The sequence below is a fragment of the Halichoerus grypus genome, chromosome 9 (assembly GCF_964656455.1).
Source record: "Halichoerus grypus chromosome 9, mHalGry1.hap1.1, whole genome shotgun sequence".
Lineage (NCBI taxonomy): Eukaryota > Metazoa > Chordata > Mammalia > Carnivora > Phocidae > Halichoerus > Halichoerus grypus.
This window is the reverse complement of record NC_135720.1, coordinates 63,306,142-63,334,141: the sequence shown is the minus strand read 5'-3', so window position 1 is coordinate 63,334,141 and position 28,000 is coordinate 63,306,142. Positions and strand designations below refer to the sequence as shown.

The following is a 28,000-nucleotide window of genomic DNA, read 5'->3' as shown; positions in this document are numbered from 1 at the left end:
AAGCAGGTCACTTTAAATTCTATATATTCAATTCCAGCAACTCACATAAAATATGTCTCTTTATTCTGTTATCAGCTGCACAACTTTACCTCAGTGCTACACCAGCACTTCCAATACAGTATAGCAAAATTAGACTCATTTCCACATGTTCAAGACATGGCATACTTTTTTGTATCCTTGTCTATTGTATACATGTTCCATATACTATTAATGGTGTCACCATTTTCTTTTTTAATCTTTGAAACTCCAGCCTTTAATTTATCCCTCAGCAGCATCTCTCAATTTATTTCCTTTTTTTTCCATGTTGCCATCACTGGAGTTTCCATGATTACTAATGGAAAACTTCAGTTTTGCTAGCTGAATTCAAGCCCCCTGTATTCTACCTGCCAAGAAAAAGAAGCACTGATGGGAGTCATAATGAAGAACGTTATTAGGCCATGATGCTGAGAGGTAAGTGTTTGTCATGAGTGTTAAAATGGTTCAGAACTCTTGCTTTTATGAAATTTGTCCCTTTCCCTTTAGATTCATGCATATGTGTATCCTATATTTATTTTCTATCTCTATCCTTCTATTCCTCTTTTTCCTCTTGTAAGAAGACGGTCACATCTCCACTTCCCTTTTAGTAAAGTTTACCCCCATCCCCACATCTAACATTAGAAAACGAAGCAGGAACAAGAAGGGGGTCCATGAAGAGAAGCAATACAGGCTGAACTGCTTAAAGGTTTTTTACTATAAACTAGATTCTCTACTGAATGTTCAGTAAGATATTTCTGCTCTGGCTCATCAGAACTCAAATATATTCAATCCCTTTAAAAATTCCATTTGGTAATTTTTCAGTGAATAGCTCCCAGAAGTTGGCCTGCTCCAGTAATTGTTCTTTGATGGCCTCATAGAGTCTTATCACATGTGATAGTTCAAGACTTAAAGACCAATGGAACCCCTCTGTAAATTTTAGTGTTCTTTTTTTGTGTTGCTCCCTTGACTACAGTACTGCCCTAAAAATTCCGGCTGCCTTAGCTTCCCTGATCTCTGCTTGCTAACTCCTCAACTGAGCAAAAATGTCACCCTTAGCTAGATTCTCTCTCCCTGCTCCATAATCTGGAACATGCACCCAGCCAGAAAGCTGAAATGATTGTAGGTCTCAGCATGTTTCTTTTCCCTTCTTTAATGGCAAACAGTCAGCTCTGGGTATGGCCTAATGTCTGGAAAGAGTTGTTTCAAATATTTGTACATATTTATCTAGTTCTTTACATAGGAAGAGAGAGCGCATGTGCACAAGCAGGGAGAGGGGCAGAGGGAGAGGGAGAAGCAGATTCCCTGCTGAGCAGGGACCCCAATGCAGGCCTCAACCCCAGGACCCTGGGATCATGACCTGAGCCGAAGGCACCCCAGATACATTTTTTTTTAATTGAAACTCAGATACAATTTTTATTCCCACTTTACATATAAAGAAACTGAGGCACAGATAATTAAGATAATTTGCCTCAAATCACGTAGATATTGAATACTGAGCCAGAATTCAGATATGGATATCTATGACAAGGCCTATTATCAATTGATGGTACTATGCCTCCCCTCATGGACAAATAGGATCTTTGAGATTCCTTCAGGCTCTAGAAAATCCAAATATTAACTGTGGTAGTGGTACTAGCAGCAACAGCATCGATAATAATAGTCATGGGGAAAAGAATGGCAGTATTTATATATACATCGTAATATATAATTTACAAAGTGATTTCATGTTCCTCATTGATCCTTACAAGGCTTCCAGATTTCCTCACTTCTCTTTCATTATCATCTCCACTGCTCCACCTGTGCTGGGAGACAAAGCTGTAACTTTTGCTATGTTTCTAAGAGAAGGTGTGCATGTTCTCACTGATGTGATAGGTGATGGTCGGGTGAGATGAGAAAGGGATGCTCAGTTGGTGAAAAAGGATTTCTTACATTTTTTAAAACTACTCACTGGCATTACTTAAAAATCTTTAAAGAATTTTTGTAAGGGGTGCCTGGGTGACTCAGTCAGTAGAGAAAGCAACTCTTAATCTTTGGGTTGTGAGTTTGAGCCCCACGTCAGGTAGAGATTACTTAGAAATAATACCTTTAAAAAAATTAAAAAAAAAAAAACCTACTCCCTGGCAGAAGAGTGGCCTCCTATATTTCTCTGAGGGTAGAAATAGTCTAGATCAAAATGATCTGATTTAAGGTTATTTGATAGGTCTAAAATTTGGTCATTGGGTGGATTTTACAGATTAATAGAATTTTATGTTTTGAAAGCTTGCTCATTGTGCTTTTTTCCTAATTGTTTCAATAACCACATCTTTGAATCCAAACAAAAGGTAAAAATCAAATGAAATGGGAAAGTATCTAAGGCTTTGGACATCTGAGAGTATGCCCACAGGATCAAACATGTTGAACCAGAAATTCAGATTAGAATTGTAATAATAGGAGGATGTAACTAATATGAAAGTAACTGTGACATTATGTGTCTTAAATTGCAGTATTTAAAATTTTCTCAGTTATGTACATCATATTGTCTAAATGCACCCATGTTTAAATCCTTCTTTTGAGATTCCAGTTTCTAAAGGAGGAATGGGGGGGAAAGAATATTTTTAAAAATGTCAGTAATACAAGTAGTAAAGCAAAAGATTATCATACTAAACAGAAGATGATTATTTTAAAATGCAGGTCTTTGAAGGGAGGAGGTATATCAAACTATCTGTTCTAATCACAAAAGAGCACAATGATTCCTCCTGTTGTTCTGTTGTTGCTATCCTTGAGTTTATTATTTAGTCACTTAAAATCAACCTTACTTATCATCCTCTTCCTTTTTGTATACAACACCATGTTTTGAAAGCCTCCATTTTGATTCTTTATGAGAACGTCTAATTTTTGAACCCAGGGTTCATCCCAAAAATGTGGGGAACTGTCAATCCCCACATTGTATGGCATATTTTCATGAATAAAAATCACATGAATTATTCTAGAAAAAAAGCAATTTTACTACTTTATTACAATTTTGAGTGTCCTCAAAAAACAGGTTAATGGGAAAGGCTAATGGCTTAAAGGTTCTAATGGGAAGATATGGAGTAACAGGAAAGGTGCAAATTTGGGAGTCCTTACTTATTAAAAATTATATTAAAATCTAGGGCACAGGGTTGTAGAAGGGAAAATAACTGTTAATACAGATCAATTTCATCATCCCTCATGCTTCTGTAATTAGGGCCATACTTTATCCAACAGTTATACTTGCATTTTTACTTATTTATTTTTTAATTTTTTTAATTTTTTATTTTTTTTAAAGATTTTATTTATTTATTTGTCAGAGAGAGAGACAGAACACAAGCAGAGGGAGAGGCAGGCAGAGGGAGAAGCAGGCTCCCTGCCGAGCAAGGAGCCCAATGTGGGACTCGATCCCAGGACCCTGGGATCGTGACCTGAGCCGAAGGCAGCCACTTAACTGACTGAGCCACCCAGGCGTCCCTATACTTACATTTTTAGACCGTAGGTTGACACATCAGCTGAGCAGAGCTCACCATTGGAAAAATGCACATGTCACAGAGAGAGGGATTATCTTTAGTATGCAGAAATGGAATAGGAAAAGCATTATGGTTACAGTGTGGTCAATTGTTTGTTTTCTTCCAACATGGCTCTCCTCATGATCATAAACCTTTGAAGGGTTTATAAAATAAGAATACTTCCCAGGATGTACTGTGGGAAAGAAATTCCCTCACCATGGTAGGGGAGCCTGGCCACATCCTACCTGCCCTCATGACAACTTGCTTCATTCATGTGTGGGGGAAAAATAGAGCTGTAATCTCATTTACTGTATGCTCTCACTTGTCCCTAATATTTCCACCGAGCTTTTTACTAACTTAAAATTAAAACTGTCTATCCATGACATGCCAGAGGTCATTACTTGCAGTCCTAAAGGACTATTTTTGCTCATGTGAAGTCAGGAGGCCAATAAGCCTCTTTCTGGAAGTAATTCTTGTACTGGTTTTAAAAGACTAAGAAAATAAAATGATCTGGAAAACAATATGGAATGAGTATGACAAATGTGTGGGGAACTGGAGAAGGTAATAAGAAAATGAACCTAAATTTGTTATAGGACTCGAAGATAAAATCTGGCCCATCACCATTTTTCTTTTTTACTCCTTTGCTCATTTCAGTATTCTACAGCTTTATCCATACTGTCCTCCCCTTTCTCTGTCCTTTTTTTTTTTTTTATTTAAATTCAATTAGCCAAGGTATAGTACATCATTGGTTTTTCATACAATGTTCAATGATTCATCAGTTCAGTATAACACCCAGTGCTCATCACATCATATGCCCTCCTTAATGCCCATCACCCATCTAGCCCATCCCCCCACCCACCTCCCTTTCCACAACCCCCAGTTTGTTTCCTGGAGTCAAGAGTCTCTCATGGTTTTTCTCCCTCTCTGATTTCTTCCCATTCATTTTCCCTCCCTTCCCCTGTGGTCCTCTGCACTATTCCTTATGTTCCATATATGAGTGAAACCATATGATAATTGTCTTTCTCTGATCGACATGGTTGGAACTGGAGGGTATTATGCTAAGTGAAATAAGTCAATCTGTCCTTTTCTTCTAAGTCAAATTTTCTCTTCTTTCCAGTTTGCTCTTGAGTTCATCTTTCTTTTAAAGCAGTGCTGTCCAAGTTGAAGTATTATACATAACCAACTGGCATGTGGTTAGCGCATATTTTTTTTTTCTGCATTGGAGGTATATGGACATAAATCTCTGACCATCTCAGTGTGGAAAAGCCTCGGCATATAAATCTGTGTAAGATGCAATCACTGTGATTATTTGGGCAAGTGTGGCTGCCAGGGACTGGAATACATCTTTTCATGCACTATCAAAGGCCAATGTTGAAAAAACTTTTTAGAATGGAAATCACTGCCCATTTCACCCTAGATTGCTACGAAGAACACCACAGACCGTGGTGCATGGAAATTTCCATTGAATGATGCTGATTTTTCTCTCTTGCATTAATTTCAGTTCAAGTTGCCTGGACTGCTTCAGTAAAAGTAATAGAAAGCAAAAGCAATGCCAACCCATACCTTTTTCCAGGGCATAAAAATTACTATGCTCTTGAGACTATAATTCTAGAGTAGAATGACATCCTAAAACAAATTAATGAAAGGTGCCTTTGTATGAGGAATTAGTTTAATATTTTCAAAAACTTGATTCTAGATCTAAGGTTATTGGAGAATTAAGTAGTGGCTTTACCTAATACTTGGCCCAGTTTGTTCATTTAATAAAATTTCTGATGTTCCTGTCATTTATATGTATTTTTAACCACATATAGAAGAAGAATATTTGAATATAAAAGCTGAATTATTTTTCTTTGTATAATGTTAAGGTAATGAGTCAACCAAAAGTGTCTGTATTCCGGCTAATTCTAGTGATATATGAGGAAGTTACTTCAGTGGCACAGGTTGTAGCTGAATTAATTGGTGATCTATTGTATTCTGTTTTCTTAAAGTATTTGAGGATGTAAATTCCATTTTGAAACAGAATTCTTATGAAAATAATATCAAGTAATAGATTTATGTTTTGTTCTCTGCATATAATAGGGTCATTAACTATTCTTTTTCTTATCTAATATCTACTCCATAAGTTTATCTGAATAGGAGGAATTATCTGTTATGATGTGATAAGTAACAAGCATACTTCTCCTTGAAAAACTAATAAATAATTGGTTTTCATGATACTGAAGAACTATAATCAATGTTGGAAGAAATTCCAAAATTCCAACAATGTTGTCACTGTTGGAAGAAATTCAGTCTGCTCTTCAATCTATACAATCAATTCAATCTATACAGAAGGGGTATATATTAAAATGGTTGTAGAAATAAGTCAGATATCCAAATAATAATTAAAATATTAGTACATAAAACTTTTCTCATCCTCTCATCCATATATGCAAATGAGTTCCTTCCTATGAAATGTCAGAGATTTTCTCCAGGGTTATTTTAAGGGAATTATGTGACCTAGAACAGAAATTTCAAATGATAGTACCCCAAATTTTCATAGTTCTTGCTACTTGCTTTCTATCTTATAGACCTCTAATGAGAAAGAGATTCGATACCCTAGAACTCACAAGTGGCTTGTTAATATATGGCTCTGAGAGTTTTAGTGTAAGAATGTAACACTGCAACACTTTTTTAAGAAGAAGGTATATTAAGCTTATGTCCTTTTCCCCTTGTTTATGTGAAACAGTTGAAACAGCATGTAGTAATTAAATGGTAAATATTGTGCAAATTTAAAAACTACTTTGATCAATAATTTTTTTTGAGATTTCACTGTGTACTGCATTGTTCTTAGGGTTATAACTATGAATGTGAAGCTGCAGTTCCTACCCTCAAACAGCCTGCATATTAGTGCTAGGGGCAATCAAATACAAAGATCACTACAATATAGAGAGTACTCAGTGCTATGATAGAACTAAGAACAAAGTGATCCAGGAACAACACATGGTAGGTTCTTAGAAACAGGGCAAAAATTTGGGATGTGGCTGTCAAATGGAATCATAATATTAGAAAGGCCATGAACAATTTGTAAAAATCAATATATATTTAAAAAACAAGATAAATTCCAATAATTCTTATTTTGGATATGAAAATAAAACAGTATTAAGGGATAGGTAGTGATTGGAGAGGGGCTGGGAGCTCTTTTATTTAGGTCTGTGAGGTTGCATTTTTGACAGAGATCTGAATAATGAAAAGAAACCATAGGATCTGAAGGAAGGGCATACCAGATAAAGATAACAGCTAGTGCAAATGGCCGGAGGCAGGAAAAAGGTTGATATGTTCACAGACAAAGAGAAGGGCCATAGAACAGTGTGGCTTACAGGAGAATAAGCTCAGGGTATCTTGTATGACTTAAGCTCATAGATATAGAGGCTTGTGTACTGATTTAGCCTTGTAAGCAATGTAAGAATTTTTACTTTAATTATAATGGAGAACCTTAAGCTGGAGAATAAAACCTATGTCAATTGTTCATTTCTATACCATTGTACCTAGAAGTAGGCCAGCCACAAAGTAGTTGCTCAATAAATATTTACAGTGAATAAATTATGGCTATGGCTGTGTTTGAAGAATGGTGACTGAAGAATCATGAAAGGAGTACTCAGATTCATTACTTACATTCCTATATGTCATACTACATGATTTTAAAAAAGAGGACATTTTAAAAGAAAACACAGACATGATCATTTAAGCCGGCCAAAACAATCCAATTTCTTTTCTACAAGCATAGTTTATGGTTTCTATTTTTTTTAAGAGAGGGAGAGAGAGGTGGGGGAGGGGTAGAAGGAGAGAGAGAAATTCTTAAGCAGGCTCCACGCCCAGAGCAGACCCCTATGTGGGGCTTGATCTCACAACCCTGAGATCATGACATGAGCGGAAGTCAACAGTCAGATGCTTAACCAACTGAGCCACCCACGCACCCTTTTAGTTTCTATTTTTAAATGAGAATACTAACAGTGGCCCTGGGACAGCTCTAAAGGAGTATCTTCTTAGGAAGATGATACACCTAAAAACTTCAACTTTGTTGACATTTTATATGTTGTTGCAAAAAAGACAATTTAATGGGGAACCCACTGAAGGCTTTTTATGGGGGTCCCTTTTCAAATCAGGGCTCACATTAGCATATCATTTTACCAGTGTCAACTATGTAAAAAAATGACTTCAAAATAGTTTTAAATCTCAACAACTAATTTAGACATTCTTATCATGATTTAAGAAATAAAATATGCTACAACTTAAAAAAAAACTTAGATTCTTGGAATGGATAGAATATGATAACTCATTATTAAATTTTTCATTTTTGAAGCGATTGAAAGAGCACAAGGATAAAGCTGGTTCATCTTTACATAATATGTTTCAGTTAATCTTAGAAGAGAACCGCAAACAATAAAAAGCATTCAGAACATCCAAATCTTCTGAAACTTTCTAATCCTTGCATGCAGTGCTGATCAAAATTGGATTTCTTTGGAATTGTTCCATTGTATTTATTTCAAAACAGGTAATATTTTTCTGGTCCACTAAACTAAACCTTATTTCAACTTTGATGGACATAAAATAGCTCCATTTTATCTGGGAAGGATATAGCACATAATGCTTATGATTTTCTCTCAGAGAAGCTTATTTTGTTCATACTGTGGAACCAGTACATTGACTTTGCAAGCTTTTTACATGAAAATCTCATGTAGACTCTCTTCTTAGCTATACCAAATGGGATTATTAAGTGAAATATTAATAGGTGCAATTACCTGGACTGACAACAACAAAAAGTGAGAAATCAGAGGAAGGAAAAGCATATAATCAACGAGTATTTACTCCGGATACTCTTTGAAGAGTTTTTTTAAAGGCTTTTTTTTTAAGACGAATTTTAAGTTCACATCAAAACCTGTATTTTTTTTTTAAACAATAGGTACATAAGATGCAAGAGGGGAGTATATAGGCAAGAATAAATCAAAGGAAGTAGAAAAATATGTAAGAATATGCCAGTACTAATAGCAAGTATTTATTAAGTCTCTGTTCCAGATGCTATCCAAAGTACTCTATATATGTCATTTAACTTTCACAATAACGTTATAGTAGCTACCATTACTTTCTTCATGTTACAGATGAAGAAACCAAGGGCAGAGGGGTGAAGTACCTTATAGCCCCCAAGTTAGTAAGGGGAGGAGACATATTTGAATGAACACAGCATGAGAGGTATTGCTTGGATTTCCCTTCAAGAAAGTTTGCCGTTTGGCTACAAGAAACACAGTTGGCTGACAGTATCTAACTACGATGTCTAAATTTTTGAACCAAAGCTACACTCCTCCCAGGTCTCCCCCAGCCAGTGATGAGTGTAGCAAAAATGTTAGAGTCTGGTGTTCCTGCCTATTGCGAGTCTCCTCTACCGGGTAATTTTGCTCCGAAACTCCTTTGGCCAGATGAAAATGTGACAGATCTCTACCTTAGTCTAAGATTCTTGCTTCTCTTTTCACAGAAAACAGTTCTGGATTGCAGTCTGAAGGCTTTTCCTGCCCCCCTCACCCCCAAGTTAAACTCCTGCACTCCTAACTCCAGCTCATGGTCTGCTTCCCAGAGACACAACTCATACACAATCACTCTTAATCACTCTGTGATGATGACCCCCTAAAAAAACAGTGTAAATTGAACTTGTGACTTAATAAAATTAACAATTTGTTATGTAAAGTACATGCCAAACACTATGCTAAATATTTTATATTTACATTGCACGTTCTTTAAGTCCTTATCATAAATCTTGAGTGATTATACTTTTTCAGAATTACAGATGAAAAAAGCTTCTAAAAGTTAAGAAACTTGCCCATACTAATAAGCGAAACAAAATTAGGATTCACATCCCTGTCTTCTTGAATCCATTAAGTCATCGTATTTCAAAAGAAGAAAATCCATACTCTTCTAAAGTTTTACTTGAAGAGAGATGAGAAGAATAGACATACTGCTTAGTGAAAATTTATTATTACAAATGAAAGAAGGAAGAATATCCAAATATTCTTTGAATTCCATCTTTTCTAGCAAAGAAAATGACCTTTGAGCTAAAAAAAGAACAATACCAAAAAAAAGCTATTGCTGCTTGAGGTAATATGTAAATGGTCTGAGGCACTCCCTAGTTTCTTTAAATTAACCCAAGTCTCAAAACTGTGAAGATTTATATTCTAGGGAGCTGTAGAAATGTACAAATATGACCTCAGACTCATTTCCAGAAGTATTTTAATTATTCAGGAAGGGAAAAATGCAAGACAACCAGAAAGGAGCAAATGTCTCCATTTTCAAAAAGAGGAAATATGTGACTACATTAGATATTGACCTCTGGATGAAAAAAAACATGGAATGACTATCAATTAGACGTAATTTTTATTTTTTAAAAAGATTTTATTGATTTATTTGAGAGAGAGAGTAAGAGAGAGAGCATGAGAAATGGGCATAGGGAAGAGAAACAACCTCCCCACTTAGCAGGGAACCCTACGCAGGGCTCAATCCCAGGACCTCAGGATCATGACCTGAGCCAAAGGCAGATGCTTAACTGACTGACACACCCAGGCATTCTTGTATATATTTTTTAATTTATATAAAGTCCAAGTAAAAAGATCAAGAAAAATACATGAAAGCATATAGAAGCTATAAATACCCTACAACACATGTATACATACACAGATATATTAAGAGAGAAATTTGGTTTTCCTCCCAAACTGTTTTATAATTTTCCAAAATCTACACAGTGAATGGTGGCTTAGAGACATCAGTCTGGGTATTAGCAAGAATTCACACAGGCAGGGCCTCTTTTTACCATTTTGTGTTGCTTCCTTGATTTGTCACGAGGAGGTTGACTGTTCAGGCTACTGTAACAAGATACCACAGACTGGGTAGCCTATAAACAACAGAAACTTATTTCTCACAGTTTTGGAGGATGGAAGTTTGAGATCAAGACGTCAGCATGGTCATATTTTGATAAAGGTTCTCTTTCTGGTTCACAGCCAGCGCCTTCTCTGTGTCCTTATATAGCAAAAGGGGCTAGGGAGCTTTTTTTTTTTTTAAGTTCTTATTTAAATTCCAATTAGTTAACATACAGTATAATATTAGTTTCAGGTGTCAGGTGTACAATGTGGTTCAACACTTCCATACAACACTCAGTGCTCATCACAGCTAGTGCACTCCTTAATCCCCACCACCTACTTTCCCATCCCCCACCTCCCCTCTTTAATTGCATTCAAGAGGGCTCTACCCGCATGACTTAAGAACCTCCCAAAGGTCCCACCTCTTAATACCATCATGTTTGGGGGCTGGGATTTCAACATATGAATTTTGGGGCGACACAAACATTCAGACCATAACAGGGGTCCTCAGGAGACTGGCAGAGGGCTTCCATTGTCTCAAACTCAAAATCCAGAGACCCACTGATCTCCAATCATATGGAGCGCAAAGACGCTAGTAAAATTATATGTTTGTTGAATTGCCAGGTTTTTAAAAATGATTAGGTGAGTGAGATTTTTCTTTTATTGTTTTTATTTTATTTTTTAAGATTTTGTTTATTTATTTGAGAGAGAGAATGAGATAGAGACAGCATGAGAACGGGGAGGGTCAGAGGGAGAAGCAGACTCCCTGCCGAGCAGGGAGCCTGATGCGGGACTCGATCCCGGGACTCCAGGATCATGACCTGAGCCGAAGGCAGTGGTTTAACCAACTGAGCCACCCAGTCGCCCCTTTCTTTTATTGTTTTTAAAAAATATAAGAGTCTCTAAGAAAATAAGCCTCAAGATTTCTGGATTTAAATTCTGGCCTCTTTCTCTAACCAGAACTGTGACAAGTCACTTCATTTTTCTGGGTCTAAAATTTTCTTATATTAAAATAAATATATTTCTAAGGTTACCTGGAGCTAGAAATTTCTCTGTATGTGTTAAGAGGTCACTACAGTGAGTAGAGATACCTCTGAGCAGAAGTACACCTTTTACTTCATTTATTTTTTAAGTATTTGTCATTTGCACATGGCAAGAAAGCTTAATAAAAATCAGATTACCCAAGGAATTATCATTACTGCTTTTCACTAAGTTGAATAAAGAAATAAGAGGTTAATAAAATATTTTAACTCCAGAAAAAGAAAAAGCCATTTCAAATGCAGATGTTCATAGTGGGCACTTATTATACATCATGTGATTTTTTCAACTTTAAAGTTTGCCTAGAATTTATGAGAAAGGTGGTACTACTATATTACAGTGGGTAAAAGATGAACTTTTCAATATAGGAGCTGGGACCAACTGGGTATCTGTAAGAAAAATGTGTCTGGACAACTTATCACAGAAAAATAATCAGTTCAAAAATGCATATCTAAAAGTTAAAGGTAAAATAATAAAGTTTTTTTTTAAAGAAATCTTTATTAATTTGGATTATGTCAAGATTTCTTAAATGGGACCCCAAGGTAGGATTCACAAAAGAAAAACTCAATAAACTGTATTAGATTAAAATTAAGAATTTCTGTTATCAAAAAACACCTTTAGTAGAGGGATAAAACAATCTGCAAATAAAAAAACATTCTCACAAAACATATATTCAACAAAAGATTATATAAAGAATCCCTGTCAATAAGAAAAAAGAGACAATTCAATAGAAAAATTGGGGGCACCTGGGTGGCTCAGTAAGTTAAGCATCTGCCTTTGGCTCAGGTCATGATCCCAGGGTCCTAGGATAGAGTTCCGTGTCAGGCTCTCTGCTTCTCATTCTCCCCCTGCCCCTGCCTCCTGCTTATGCTCTCTCTCTCTCTAATAAATAAGTAAATCTTAAAAAAACTAGAAAAATTGGTAAAAGACATTAACACTTACTAAAAGAGCATATCCAAAAGGTTAATACATATGCTAAAAGATGCTCAACTTTGTTAATTACTAGGGGCTTGATAATTAAACCCTAATAAAAACCCATTGCATACCCATCAGAGGGCTAGGTAATGGCAAAAATATAAAATAACCAGAACCCCAACACACAAATGGTGGTAGTGTCAACTAGTAAAACACTTTGGAGAACTATATGCTCATACTACTAAAACTAATACCTATACTATGACTATATTTATAACTATGACGATATAACTATATAAAATTATATAACACATGCACACAGACACTATGATCTAGTAATTATACCTCTAAGAATATATTTAACAGAAATAAGCAAATATATTACCCCCAAACATCTATGCTAATTGTCATAGCAAAAATATTTATATGCTCCAAATTGAAAACTACTCAAATGAATCTTAATAGAATAGATAAATTGTATAAACACCATATAGCACTGAGAATGAATAAATTACAACCACATACAACAATATGAATGAAGATTACAAAAATAATGTTGAAAGAAGCCAGACACCGAAGACTATATACTTAGGACCCTATTTATATAAAGTACATAAACAATAAAAAGTGGGCTGCTGTTAGCACATATAACACTGTTGTGCAAACAGCCAAAAGGCACTCTTTCTCCAGGCTGATGAAGAGCATATGGCTTAGTTGATGGAAAGGGATGAATTTCAGGTCCTGCCAGTGCTCTTCACTGGCCATCTTTATGCAGGGCGCAACAGTATGTAAAGGTTCTGCAGCTCCCTCCTACTCATAAGAAAATACTCTGTGAGAAGAAATACTGCTTTCTTTGCCCTATAGATACCACTGATCTTTCCTCTTTTCTTCTACTCCTTCCATACTACCTTCTTAAAACCAAGAGATGGGGCACCTGGGTGACTCAGTTGATTAAGCGGCTGCGTTCGGCTCAGGTCATGATCCCAGGGTCCTGGGATCGAGCCCCGCATCGGGCTCCCTGCTCTGCGGGAAGCCTGCTTCTCCCTCTCCCACTCCCCTTGCTTGTGTTCCCTCTCTCGCTGTGTGTGTCTCTCTCTGTCAATTAAATAATTTTTTTTTTAAGATTTTATTTATTTATTTGACAGAGAGAGAGATAGCGAGAGCAGGAACACAAGCAGGGGGAGTGGGAGAGGGAGAAGCAGACTCCCCACTAAGCAGGGAGCCCGATGCGGGGCTCGATCCCAGGACCCTGGGATCATGACCTGAGCCGAACGCAGCCGCTTAATCAACTGAGCCACCCAGGTGCCCCTATTAAATAAAATCTTAAAAAAAAAAAAAAAACAACCCTAAGAGATACTTCATATTTACAGATAAAATGGTCAACAACAATCAATGAGAACTTTTGATGGCAAAGTACAACTGGACAGCTGTCATCCCCAAAAGCAGGATTCTAGAGTGGAGGAGGGGAAAGTAATTCATGAGAACCCTGAATCTTAGGAGCCAAAGAGCAGATGACCATAAAGAGAGGATGAGGCAAACAGGTGAATACCTGTATGTAGAGGAAAAGAGCAAAGTAATGAATGCGATAAAAATAAGCTGATAAGATTGGAGGATAGACAACAATAGGATAGATATTGTAATTGATTTTATTGTTTACTACAGGTGTTCCCTGCCCTGTAAGAAGATGATATATTTTTACCCAATTCAACATGGCTTGCAATGCCTCCCTGAAGGTGGAGTATGTTTCTCAGTTTTTAAATCCGATCATGGATTGCTTGGACCAAGAAAATGTGGTGGAAATAATAGTATGTCATGTCTAAGAAGAATTCCTTGAAAACATTCCATGTTCCTACCATCTCCCTTACCATTCCCTCTGCCACCAGGGTGCAAACTCCGAAAAGGAGCTGCTCTATTAGCCTTGATCAAAGGATAAAAAAATATGTGAAGGGTAACATAAGTGACATATCATAAGCAAGATATAAATACTTGTTGTGCAAATTACTGTGGTTAGGGTCAAACAAAAATAAACATTACTTTAGAAAGAAGATCCAGAGTGACTACAACAGGAAAAATAGACAAGGATATAATAGGACATTTCTTCAAAAGAGAACTGGACATACATGTAAGTTTAAAGGATTCATTCTTTTCTAGATAAAAATCGATTAGTGGAAATACTCTCTACTCAATACTTGAGGAAATTTTTTTAAATGCATTTATAAAAGAAAACAATTTACATACATCCAGGTAGAAAAACATACAGCTTACTTAAATGAATACAAACGGAATTGATATTAACTTCTCTTTTACAAAACTATGTGCAAGAAAAGCACAATCCGTGGACTATTGAAGAAATTAAGTAGTGACGATATTATACATGGTTAAGTTGTTGTTTGTAAGTGAGGCCACAGAAAGGCGTTCTAAGATGGGTATACATTCAGAAAATATATTAATGGCATTTCTCAAGCTTTTTTATTGCAAGAGTCAAAAACATTACATAAATTAGAAATAATGACATTTATTGGTTCTCAGAGTTCTATTGATAAATCCAACTGCAGAAAGGGCAAGGACACATTGCGACTCAGAAACAAGAATCTGGGAACAGAACCCTACCAGGGTTCTCATTTCTCCCTGCCTCTTTCCATATGTCACCTTGTTTCCCATGTGAAAGAAGTTGTATGTCACAGCTTAGAAAGCCCGGTAAAAACTCCCAAAACCAGTGAGGACAACAACAGCAGCAACAACAAAAAAAGAGAATGAGGGAGGTAATTTGTTTTAAATCTTGTTATAAAACATAATTTTAAAGTTAAAATTTTCAGAGGAGAAGCTCTTCAATAGTAAAATAATGTAATAATATCTGGATTAAAAATTCCAAATCAAGTCCTTAGAGGTAGGAACATGGATTAGAGAAAGGAACTGAAGTAAAAGTTTATTAAAGTCTTTGAATAAATAGGACAAAGCACAGGACAGAGACAGGAAAAGAAATAATCCATAGAGAATAAGTTTGAATAATTTTACTTTTTATTTTATTACTAAATTATAAATAGTGAAAATATTTTAAGCATTTTCTTCATGAAAGAGAACAGTAACCTAAGCTAAACTGTTAAGAAATTAAGACTTAGTAAGATAAAGTCAGGAATAAGAGAGGAAAAAATAAATATTATAATTTATAAATAAATCCAAGAGGTAACTTTTTTAAAAGGTGATGTGGACAAACCTCTAGGAAAATAGAGAAATAACACAATGCATTAAATATGAAAAAAAGATAAATTAAGAGAAAAACATGTTTGATATTCAGTAAATATTTGAATTTTTCTAAGAAATAGTTTTTGAGGAAAATATAAATTATGGAGACATATTCAAACAGATGTGAAGAACCCCAAAAAGACCAATAGTGATAGAAGAAATGAAAAAAGGAATTGTCAAAAACCAACACAAAGTTAATCATATATGCTTCTAGAATACACAAAAGGTGGAGTTAATTTTTATGTAGACAGTACGATCAAATTGAAACCTAAAGAAAATATATCCTTATAGTCCTCAAAATAAATTCTAGGACTATAGATATAAATCTACATAGTAAAAATTAAGAAAACAAAAGAGAACAAATGAATACTCAAAGGTGAAATGGACTTTGTAAAGGTGACCTAAATGGATGAAAATAAGAGAAAGTAATACCTAATTTTACTATATAAACATGAAAAAAAGCAAGATTACAAAGTAAGTAACCGACCAGGAAATGCTTTGCCAAGTATTATTATGGAAAAAAAAAACCACATTGTTTTCTTAGAATCTAAATTATCCTGGCAGATTTATCAAAAAAACATGAATTTAAAATGAAAATTTACATTGTGATATGAATGGTTAATTCACAACAGAGAAATTTTAAATAACCAATGAAAAGTTGTAGGTACATTCGACCTTGCTAGTATTCAAAGAAATGCAAATTGAAGCTACATTGAAATACCATGTTTTCATTTATAAAAATTGGTGAAAGATCTAATAACTTGGGTGTGAGAAAGCCCTTTTAATAGACTTTCTCACACATTGTTATATAGAGTATATATTGGTACAGTTTTTCTAGAAGGAATTTGGTAATATGTGTAGAAAGCCACAAAACCTGCAAAATATTTATGCTAGCAATAACATTTTAGAAATTTATCCTAAGGCTATAATCTGAGATGGGCATTAAAATTTATGTATGAGTGTTTCTACAAAAATATTGTTTCAAATAATGATGAAAATTGGAATAAATTAAAATGTCCATTAATAAGAGTGTGGTTAAATTAGGAGACAACACATGATAGAATATGATTTAACCTAGTATTGATAATAAAAATATTCATGTGAAAAGATATTTTTAAATTTTCAAATGTTTCTACCATTTTTTTAAAGATTCATTTTATTTATGACGGGGGGGTTGTGAGTGGGGTGAGGAGCAGAGGGAGAGAATCTTCAAGCAGATGCCCTGCTGTGCACAGAGCCCCACGCAGGGCTCAATCCCCGACCCACGAGATCATGACCTGAACCAAAACCAAGAGTCCGACGCTCAACCAACTGAGCCACCCAGGCACCCCTCTACTACCATTTTTAAATAAAAAATTGAAAATGTGTTTACAGCAAACTATAACCATTGTTAACATTGGATGTGTAACCTGACTTTTCTATGCATATTTATGTAATTAGAAGATAATAGCTATTTCAAAAAGACTATTTTAAGGATTGGCTTTAAAAATTATATTCATGTATATAAAAATGTAGCTTAGATGATACACATCGACATGGATTCACAGCTGTTTAAACAATTGCATTTAAGAAGTGTTGAATAAAATCTCTGTGTCACCCTAATGGATTCAAATCCTTGTCCTTTTCCTCGGTAACAATTTTATCACTGTCTTAGAACAAGTTAATGGAGGTGTGACAGATGAGACAAAAGTGTAGAGTGCAGAATGTAAGGAAACCAGTAGCAATAAGGGCTATGTAAATGTGAAAGGTGTGTGCCCTTTCTGAATGTATTCTAACTCAGTTTTTGCTCTTCTCTATGCTCTGCAAGCCAAACCAAACTATCTCCAGGACCAGCAAGGCTAAAGAACAAGTTTGTGACCATGATGGGGTAATACTTCAGCTCAATCCATCATGCATCGATGTTGATCTGTAGTTGATCTGTTCTGTGCATTTCACAGATATTAATACATTTCATCCCTATACCGGGGAATAGAAAGCAGGTAGTATATCCATTTTACAGAAGAGATACCTGAGACATGGGAAGATTAATTTGTCTAAGGTCATACAGACAGTAAGTGGTGAAGCAGAAACTGGAAACCAGAGCTGGCCCCGGAGCCGGGCTCTTACCTATCACACTACCAACAGTTTTTGAGGTCCTGCTTCAAGCCCTATGCAACATACTTTTGACACAAGTGAGTGAAAAAGCCTCTTAGCAAACACATCATGTGATGATTGGCAAATATAACCCAATGTGGAATGTGTTCTAGTGGAAGAGCAAGAAGTACATTTGTAGCAGGGAGGCTGAAACCCGTTCTGCCTCCCAGAGGCTAGTTTGTCATGTGTGGTTCTTTCCCCTAAACAATGACTCCTCCTCCAGCCACTCAGCCCCTTACGCCCATGGACTTCCTTTAGGCTCACTTACCAGTGTACAGACACTGCCAGGTATGCATGAATCCCAGCAATAATCATAGGTCGGGCTCTAAAAAAGGGTAGAAGTAGTAGGGGGCAGTGTCCTCACTACATATGTACATTTATATAGCATTTTCCATAACCAGGTGGTAAATTTTTAAGGTCTTGGATAAGGTTAGATACATCTTCTCAACATTCTTTATAATTTTTCATCTAGTTGTCCTTGAAATCCAGTGGGGTATTGTGGAAAGAGCGGTGGTTCTGTGATCACCTGGGTCTGAGCAGAAATCTCAGCTTGGTCAGGGACAAGGCAAAGGATCGTGCAGAAGAAATTTAACTTCCTTAACACCGTGTTAAGTGAGAATAATGAAAACTACTATAAGGCAGTAGGTATTAGAATGAAACCTACTTTTCTTCCACCTTTGAAATAAATTAATGAACTCATATATTCACAGCTCAGAGTGAAAGCAAACCTAATAAAAAGTATTAAAAAAATCTTGCAAGTATTCTTTATATGCATGAAATTAAAGCCCAAGATACATAAAAGATACAAAAAAGAAAAATATTATATTAGATTCCATTTTCTTGGCTAAAGGGAGGACCAAATTGTGTTTTATTCAACCCCCAAGACTAAGAAAGCAGCAGAGTTCCCAACTTAAAACCAAATTAACAGCCTGTGGTTTCTGGAATAAATTACCCCAAAAGGACAGGAGATATCCCAGACCAGGAACCCAGAGGGGTGCTCAGACTTTATGCACTATAAAGTTAGATCTATGCAAATACATGGTCATTTGTGAGAAAGAAGCTTCCAGAAACTCCTGTCCCAGGAATCCTAGGAGCACAGAGTGGGAAACTGAGGCACTCGCTAAGTCTAATAGCCATATTTTACCGAGTTGTTTTAGTCGCATAAAACTCCACATTATTTCTAAGAGCAGATACCAGTACTAGGCTGGCCCATTACCCAATTTGGGTAATTGCATTCTGTCATATTTCAGATCTTTTAATTAGCCATAATTTATATTCTTCCCAGTTTAGAATCAAAACTGCCTTGTATTGCAGTTGTGGGGTCACACAGAAACAGCAGCTAAATTAACAAACAACCAGTAAATTGTTGCTATTTTTCATTTCTCTTTTGCTTTACATTTCTATGGACTGCTAAAGGTCAGGGATTACTAGTTCCATTTTATAAGACCACTGAAGTTTCACCGAAACCTAATATTAACATCTATGATTAGATTAGAAATTAAAAAAATAAATTCCCATTTGGGGATATACCTATATCTTAGGACAGAGATAAATAAAATAATGAATCTTTTCCAAAAGAAAAAAATCACCTCAGTATAAATAAAGAGTATAGTGTGCTCACTTTTCTTTTCTTTTTTTCCAATATTTATTAGATTTCCGCTTGTACCAAGTACTGTTCCAGGTGTTGAGTCCAGGGATGAACAAGAGATGGCATTTCTCAGATCTTTAAAATTCACTAGTCCTTGTTTAACTCATTTAATATTTGCAAGAGTTTTATGAGGTAAATACTAATGTAACCCCTATTTTATAGGTAAGAAACTGAGGCAAAGTATGTTTTAATAACTTTCCAGAGATATGAACAGTTACAACCACACCTTCAAGGTTTGGCCACTGATACCAACAACTGTGCCCTCCACCACGGTGACCATCACTCTCACGGACAGAACAGTCCTGGGCTTTAATATTACATAGAGGAAGGTGGACAGTAAACAAATAGACAAACAAGCAAGAGACCTCTCTGCAAGTGATTACATACAGCTGCTGTGATGAGAATTAAAATATGCTAGCTGAATAAAAAATAATGAGGTAGTTGCTTTAGGCTGGGTGATAAAGAAACTTTTCTGTTTAAGCTGAGAGATCTGGAACACAAGGAGCCAGTTAAGCAAACATGAGGGGAACGATGTTCAAAGGAGACAGAAGAGCTGATGCCAGGACCATGAGGTGGAATAGACGTGGCACGTTTGAGAAATCAGAATAAGCCCAGAATGGCTGAAGCACAAAGGCTAGAGGGGAAGAGGCTGAATTTTGATTGGAAGCAGGCACAGGATTATGAAGGACTCGAACAGTTTAAGGTGTTTAGCTTTTATGTGTAATGTGGAACTTTGGAGGATTTTGAAAAGGTAAACAGCACATTCTGTTATAACCCTGGGTGATGGACATTAAGCAGGGCACTTGATATAATGAGCACTGGGTGTTATATGCAACTGATGAATCACTGACTTCTACCTCTGAAACCAATAATACACTATATGCTAATTAATTGAATTTATATTAAAATAAAATAAAATAAACTGGGAGTAGTAGCTAAACTCCCTGACTTTTTTTAAAAAAAGAAAAATAATTTTAAAGGGAAAATCTATTTAAGGGGTGGGCAAGAGTGGAAGGAAAGAGAATTTGATGCCTCACATAAGAGATGACTTTTATTTGGACTAGGGTGCATTTAGAGATTATGAAAAAGAATAAGAAAAATTTAGAATATGTTTTTGTTGACTTTGCTGATGAACATCTGAGGGGAAGCAGGTGAGGAAAAAGAATCAAGTAAAAGCCAGAAATAGTCATTATTTAGGAAAACCTAAGTCTATTCTATCAAAGGGTTTCTATAGTTTCTTCTGAAAATTCATATTTAGACCAAAACGAGGATTAAATGTGATATAAATTTTACTTTTTAGGGGCAGTGGGGTAGGATGGGTGAAATAGATGAAGGGGATTGAGAGTACACTCGCCATGATGAGCACTAAATAATGTATAGAATTGTTGGATCATTATATTGTCCACCTGAAACTAATATAATACTGTATATTAATTATACTTCAATAAAAATATAAATTTTACTTTTTTAACTTCATTATCTGTGTCAACAGACCTTTATGTTTAATTCTTCATATTTTAAGAAATGACTTAAGGCACATATGAGCACTCTCAACCTTGTTTAATTTATTTATTAATTTGCATAACATATTTATGATTTGACAAGACTGCCTAGAAATCTACTCATTTGAAATCATTACCTAATATCACAGAAATAGCTACGCAGAAGGGTGTCTTGAACATATTTTTGGTGAACAACACACAAGACGACACTATTTTTAGCCACTGAATAGAACACTGAATTATCATGCTGAGCTCATATCTCCATAAACAGAAGACAGTATATTTGCTTTCTAAATTAAGGTGTGAGAGAATACATCATGGTCCTTAGGTTGTGTGAATTGTGTGAATAAAAGATGTCTAAAATAATTTAAATTGGATGTATTTGGCAGAAAATTGTTTAAAGATTTTGGAAAAATTGAAAGTATTTGCCATAGGTATTAATGGGATCTGAGATAATGGTAATACATTTTGATCACTAAAACTTGAATTTTACAAAGATTCTAAATAAAAAATTCTAATATGCAATGGGTCTGCATATGTTTGGGCTGGTGCTTTGACAGATTATCTCCTGAGGCCCTTTTCCAGAACTGTTTTGCAGTTTAAAAAAAAATACCCTGATCTCAGATGGTTTTGGTTAATTTTGGGTGGTCAAGAGGTCAGAGGGAAGAAGACATGGGTGTACAATGGTAGAACATTTATAGTAAGAGATTGCTATAGATGATCTATGATAAACTTCACATGCTATAGCCCCCAGTCTCTCCTGGGCTCCAAACTTACTAGAAGAGTGTTTCCACCTGGACATCCAGCAGGCTGACCCAACCTGGCTAAAAATTACAATAATTTAGTTTCTGCATTCCCTACTCCCATTAATAAAATTATCATTTACCCAGTTCTTCAAGCTCTTGTGTTTAGAGCCTTCTGTAGCAATTTCATTACCCTTATGGGCAATCTGTCACTAAGTCTGATTAATTTTACCTTTCAAATATCTGTCCAGTTTATCCCTTCTGCTCCTTTACTATCATTGCTGCCTTAATGCCTTTCTTTCTTCATCTCTTAGCTGGACTGTTGCAGAGTTCCCCGACTCCTCTCCGGCTCGTCCCCACCCCAACTCAGCATCCACACTGGTACCAGTTAGTTTTCAAAAACACAAACTTGATTACCATTTATAAAATACTTATCTTTCTCCTCATCACCGTTGAATTAAATCCACACAACTGAAGACGTGGTAAACACCTCTTCACAAAGTGGCTTTACTTAATTTTACCATCATCTTCCATCTTCCGGTATTTCCCAACAGAACTTAACTGTCTTCCAAAGAACTGAGTTACACTGTACCTCTCACTGAGCCTCCTGAGCTTTTTGATACCTTGATTCAGCTTGCTTCAATAACTCTGCTCTCTTTTCATTTGTGTATATTTATCACGAAACTGGATTTTTACTTGTTTCCTATAAGGAATCTTATCTTTAAAAGCCTCAAAAGTATAAGCAGAGTATGAGCACAATCCCGAGTGGGAAGCCAACAACAATCCCAGCTCCTCCAAATGTCCCTCTTCCAGGATTTTTGCTTGTTTTTGTTTCTTGTCAATTCCTGCCTAACATTTCTCAGATTCCTAGCTGAACTTAGCTACTAGCAGCACCATGAACTCTGATTTATCCATATTCTTTTATACCAGGTTCAATTTTTTGAAGGAATTTCACTAGGACATTAGGACTGTAACTTCCGATTCAGTAAGTCTGGGTTTGAAGACTTGCATGTGTGTTTCATTTGCTACTAGACTTGAGAATAAAAGCACAAATGCATAAAAATTTAGGCATAAAATCTGGACATCTTGCTTTGCTGTCACCAAATCCCAGTCATAAATGCTATTGCTGGATCAAAGCCCCTTTCTACTCCTTTGGGGTCTCCTTGCTCCAAGTTTTGTTTAGAAAATCTCATCCCTAAAACATACCTCTTTCACTACCCCAAATCCTTCCTTGCCCTCCCCCCCACCCCCAGCAACAAGTTTGGACCAGGAGTCTTCTGGTGAGGAATGACTACTAAATGAATGTTCACATTCTCCTACATGAGCACACCAGACACTACAGACAGTCTGGTATTTTCTTCTTCTGCCTGATGAGGGACAAAGATTATTTCTTAATTTTTTCAATGAAATTTGGTTCCCAGAATATATGATAAATTCTAAGGACGCTGCTATGTCTAAATAATGGGACAGATGCAGATAGATGACAGATTGTTATTCAGTATAATAGCCTAAAATATGCAGAATGAAAGCTTTTAATTTTGATTGTAATTACTTGCTCTGGTTGTATAATTGCTTGTCATCTAAGTTTTTTGTCCTAATAATAATAGGGATTTTTTTTCTTCTCTGCAATTTCTCACTCAAGGGAGAATAAAATCTGACAAACATATTGCAAACAATATATTAAAAATTATGCGGATATGGAATCATGATATATGTATAAAATTCCTTTTAAAATGATGTGATGATAATATTATCATTCAGTCTAGTCCTTTATTGTTCTCATGAAGAATCAAATCTAGGAGATTAAATGACTCTTTAAAGGTTATATAAAGGGGGCGCCTGGGTGGCTCAGTCGTTAAGCGTCTGCCTTCGGCTCAGGTCATGATCCCAAGGTCCTGGGATCGAGTCCCACATCGGGCTCCCTGCTCGGCGGGAAGCCTGCTTCTCCCTCTCTCACTCCCCCTGCTTGTGTTTCCTCTCTCGCTGTCTCTCTCTCTGTCAAAAAATAAATAAAATCTTTAAAAAAAAAAAAAAATAAAAAAATAAAGGTTATATAAATATCTGATCTCTTGGTTCCTAGGAATCTTGACACTGAGTCTAGTGTCTCTTTCATCTATCACACTGCTTCAATACTCTTTAAAGACTTAGTAAAATCCTTTTATATTGACATGGCTAGTTACTTCTTCAGCAATCATCTACAAAACCCCTTGTCACTGAATCTACCTGGAGTACAGAGAGGTTCAACTGAACAGGCATAGTGAGAATGGCCTAGAACAGATCTCATCCTCTAAATCTGGCTTGCCTTTGTGACTATCAGTTCTCCTCAGGTTTTGATGTGTATTGTCATATAAAAGTTAAGAAAGAAAGACTTGAGATGTTATTAATAACATAGTGCTATAGATAAAACAAGATTTGTTCCTTTTTAATTTTTCCTAAAGAATGCCATGTTCCTAGATATAGGGCCAGGTCCTGGCAGGGGGGCTACTAATGCCACCCCATGCTTCTTCCAGATGTGATGACTCCTCTGCAGAAGTCTGAATTGTCCTAGTAGTCTGGAGTGTGTTGTCCATGGTGATGAGGAACTGGTGCTAAATATAGCTCTGCTATAAAATCCTCTCCCCAAGTGCTTAGATGGGGCAGCATCTAACTTTGTGTTGCAGGGTCCTGGAGATAGCTATGAAAGACATGCAACCATTTAAAAAATGTAACAGCTCGGGGCGCCTGGGTGGCTCAGTCGTTAAGCGTCTGCCTTCGGCTCAGGTCATGATCCCAGGGTCCTGGGATCGAGCCCCGCATCGGGCTCTCTGCTCAGCAGGAGGCCTGCTTCTCCCTCTCCCACTCCCCCTACTTTGTGTTCCCTCTCTCGCTGTCAAAAAAAAAAAAAAAAAAAAAGTAACAGCTCAAAAAGGTAGCTTTGAGAAAATCTTATTTATAACCACAACTGAAGTTAAAATGAAAATTTCACATCAGTAGGAGAAACAGATTTAAATTTATTTGTAATTATTCTGCTTTTCCTAAAAGTAATACTCCTCATATGCTTTAAAAATTAGAGCAAGAGGGGCACCTGGGTGCTCAGTTGGTTAAACGTCTGCCTTCAGCTCAGGTCATGATCCCAGGGTCCTGGGATCAAGCCCCACATCAGGCTCCCTGTTCAGTGGGGAGTCTGCTTCTCCCTCTCCCTCTTCCCCTTCCCCCCTGCTCCTGCTCTCTCTCTCTCTCCCTCTCTCTCAAATAAATATATAAAATCTTTTTTAAAAAGTAGAGCAAGAGCTTTGGTTGCTGTGCTCCTAGTTATATTTCCTTCCAAAAATTTAAAGTAGTTTAGTGTGATATAGAATAACTGTCAACCAAAAGAATAAAGTTATCCAGAGAAAATTAGGCACAATTCACCCTGTGGATATAGGAAAACTAGATAGGTGTTACAATTCAGCTTTAAGCTGAGGTCTATGTGAAATGACAAAGCAGGAGCACTGGTGGACAAAGAAAGCTAGAAGTACCTCTTAACTGTGTAAGTTACTGCATATTTAGAAGACAGCCTCCATCTGCAGCCCCTCCATGTACAAATATCTCTTCATTCAACTGCTATACACTTGAAAATGGATATGCATAGGATATATGCACCTAATTATTCCAAATGTCTTTGGTTACTTTGCTGTTCATTTTTCTGGAGTAGGTACACTGTATTCTAATTGGAGATATTCTCTATGATGCACATAGAATCAAGATTGCAAACTACAGTTGCATCCATGGCCCCTCTCAGAGTGGCAGTGCACAATTTTTATTGGCATCCAAGCCTACTGACCTTGGTCTCTGCTAGTTCTATGTGAGGTCTCCCAAGAATTCCCTGAAATGTGAAGTTATGTGCCTAGAGGAAATTAGAGTCTCCATCTCATATATTTTATTTACAATTACTTCCCACCTCACTCAAAGTAGAAGGCTGTCCTAATATGAATTCCTAAGAGCTAGTTCTAAGATGCGCTTTGGAGTACCCCAACCATTCTAATATCACAATCATTGTACCTAATCTCTCTGAGTTTCAAACTGTCTAGAGCATGAAGGAAGACAATTGAGAGTGGTAGGGTCACAAAAGCAATAACAATGATAAATGTCACTGCAAGCTAGGTGCTCAAACGCACTGTCTGTGCTACTTGTTAAGAACTGATGTCTCTGTAAACACTTTTCTCTACACTTTTCTCCACTTCCTCATGTTTTGGGCATTGTTGATACTTTCTAGGAAGTGGGTCCATTTTTATAAATATTTACTGTAGTCACTGTTGAAGACATTACTTTTCTCATCATTCACATTGTTTTTGTTATTTCCCTGTTGCTGAGCATTTTTCCACTAGAGTTACAAACACTTTGTTAGGCACCAGTGACCCCATCATTACTAAATCCAAAAGACAATTCTAATTCTTATTTAAATTCCTTTCTTCCGAAAGCACACTCTCACTGTGGCTTTATGAAACCACACTATTCTTTTCTTCCACCACTTCATATATATGACCCTTAAATGATAGTTTCCCTCAGCTTTCTATACCAGGTTCTCTTCTCTTTCCGTTCTACATTGCCTATGTCGTTTTGTCTGTTCTCAAGTCCCGTGATGACCTATTCCAACTACTTTCCAAAACTCAAGTCCCAAATGTCCAACTGTCTTTTCAACATTTCAGCCCTAGTGTCTTGCTGGTCCTGCAAATCAACATATCCAAAACTGAACCCATCACTGTACCCCCAACACACACACACACACACGCACACACACACCTCTTTATTGTCATTTCAATGTTCACTCTCAAAGAATTAAGCTAACATCCATAGTTATCCACATCAAACCTCTGGCAGTCATCCTTCATGCCATCAACAAGACATTTTCCTCCCATACTCATTCACAGAAACTATTTCCTGCCCTTGGATGCTTCTAAATAGCTACTGGATGTTTTCACTTCTTTTTACCTTCAGTACCATGAACTCAGTGCAGCCACTGTCAGCTCTTTCCCGCATTGCTACAACAGCCTTGTTTTTACTGATACCCAGTACTACATTCCCCCACTGATTCTTCACAAAGAAGCCATAATAATTTTTTAAAACATTTTATTACATTGATTTTCTTAAACTCTTGAGTGTCTTTTCATTGCCATTAGGATGAAAACCAAACCTGCCAGATCTGACACCTCACTATTTCTCTGCCTTTCTCTCTCCTGTTACTTCCCTACCTCCCTTTGTTCTATGTTCCAATTATATTGACTTTTTAAAATTCATTGAATAGGCCATGTTCTCTCTTGACTTCTGATCTTTACTTGCTTTTTCTCCTACCTGGATATTCTAGTCTCTTCTCTTTATGTGGCTAACTTGTATTCATCAGTCAGCTCTCAGTTTAAAAGTCACTTTCTCTAAGAAACCATTATTGTAGCTCCCTCATTCCCTCTGCACAGATTGAGATACTTTGTTCTCCTTGCTCCTTGCATTTCCACCATATCACTTATGAGCATTTCTTTCTTCCTCTTTATCTCTAATGTCTAGCACAATACTTGTCACAGATGGACACTTAGTGTTTACTGGAGGGTGAACGAAAAGTACAAAGTGCATTTTTTTTCCATTGAGTTAATATGTATTCTTGTTCTGTCTACAATAACACAATGCTGCCCTACATGCAAATTACACACTCATATATATGTTTAGTGTATCTGCAGAGAAACAGAGAGGGAAAAGAATTGAGGGTGAGGTCAGGAGAAATAGGGAACAGAGAGTGGTTTCAGGCCAGATACAGTTCTTCAAGGCTTCAAGTCAATTAAAACTGATAAAATTAAAAAAAAAAAAAGGTAACTGGATTTTTTTTTATCATGAATAAGCTGTTTATTTTGAATTTCTAATTTTTGCCTTTCAGCATTTTGGGAATACTTATTTAAGAAGAATGAAAGAATTAAGAAGACCAGAACTCTGCAGATTTCAATTGAATTCTTGCTGAATAAAATAAAACTTTCATGTTTTCTTTTTATTTAGTTTCAGGAGAAAATAGATAAGCTATAAATGACATCTTGAGATACTCCAAACAAAATTATTTCTATCTGGGTTTAGAATTGAGAGTATGACCTTTTATAGGAATCAGAAAATGTATGCTGCTAATTATGATTTACTTAAAGATCAAGTAGGCTTTGTATTACCTTTACACATATCTGCCAGAAAGGCTCTGGACAGTTTGAGAAACATACATGGGCTTAGGAATTTTAACAACAAACCTGGAATTTTTTATAACAAAAATGAATAGTGTGTAAATAATCTAAAATTGTTTACAAATGAGTTACTGCACTTCTGTAGTAAATGTAAATGTATATACACTGAAATTTTTGTGCACTGATTGATATAATAAAAACAAAATACAACAATAGGC

The 28,000-nt window shown here is 36.2% G+C and overlaps 1 long non-coding RNA gene across 2 annotated transcripts; it reads left to right on the top strand.

Moving 5' to 3' along the window:
• Positions 1-27,995, top strand: LOC144378969 (uncharacterized). Of its 2 annotated transcripts, none has more exons than XR_013440920.1 (2): positions 1-450; positions 27,497-27,995. It is a non-coding gene; the product is annotated as an uncharacterized LOC144378969 (long non-coding RNA). The 2 variants fall into 2 exon arrangements; XR_013440921.1 differs by lacking the exon at positions 27,497-27,995 and adding an exon at positions 9,022-9,230.
• The last annotated feature ends 5 nt before the right edge of the window (positions 27,996-28,000 follow it).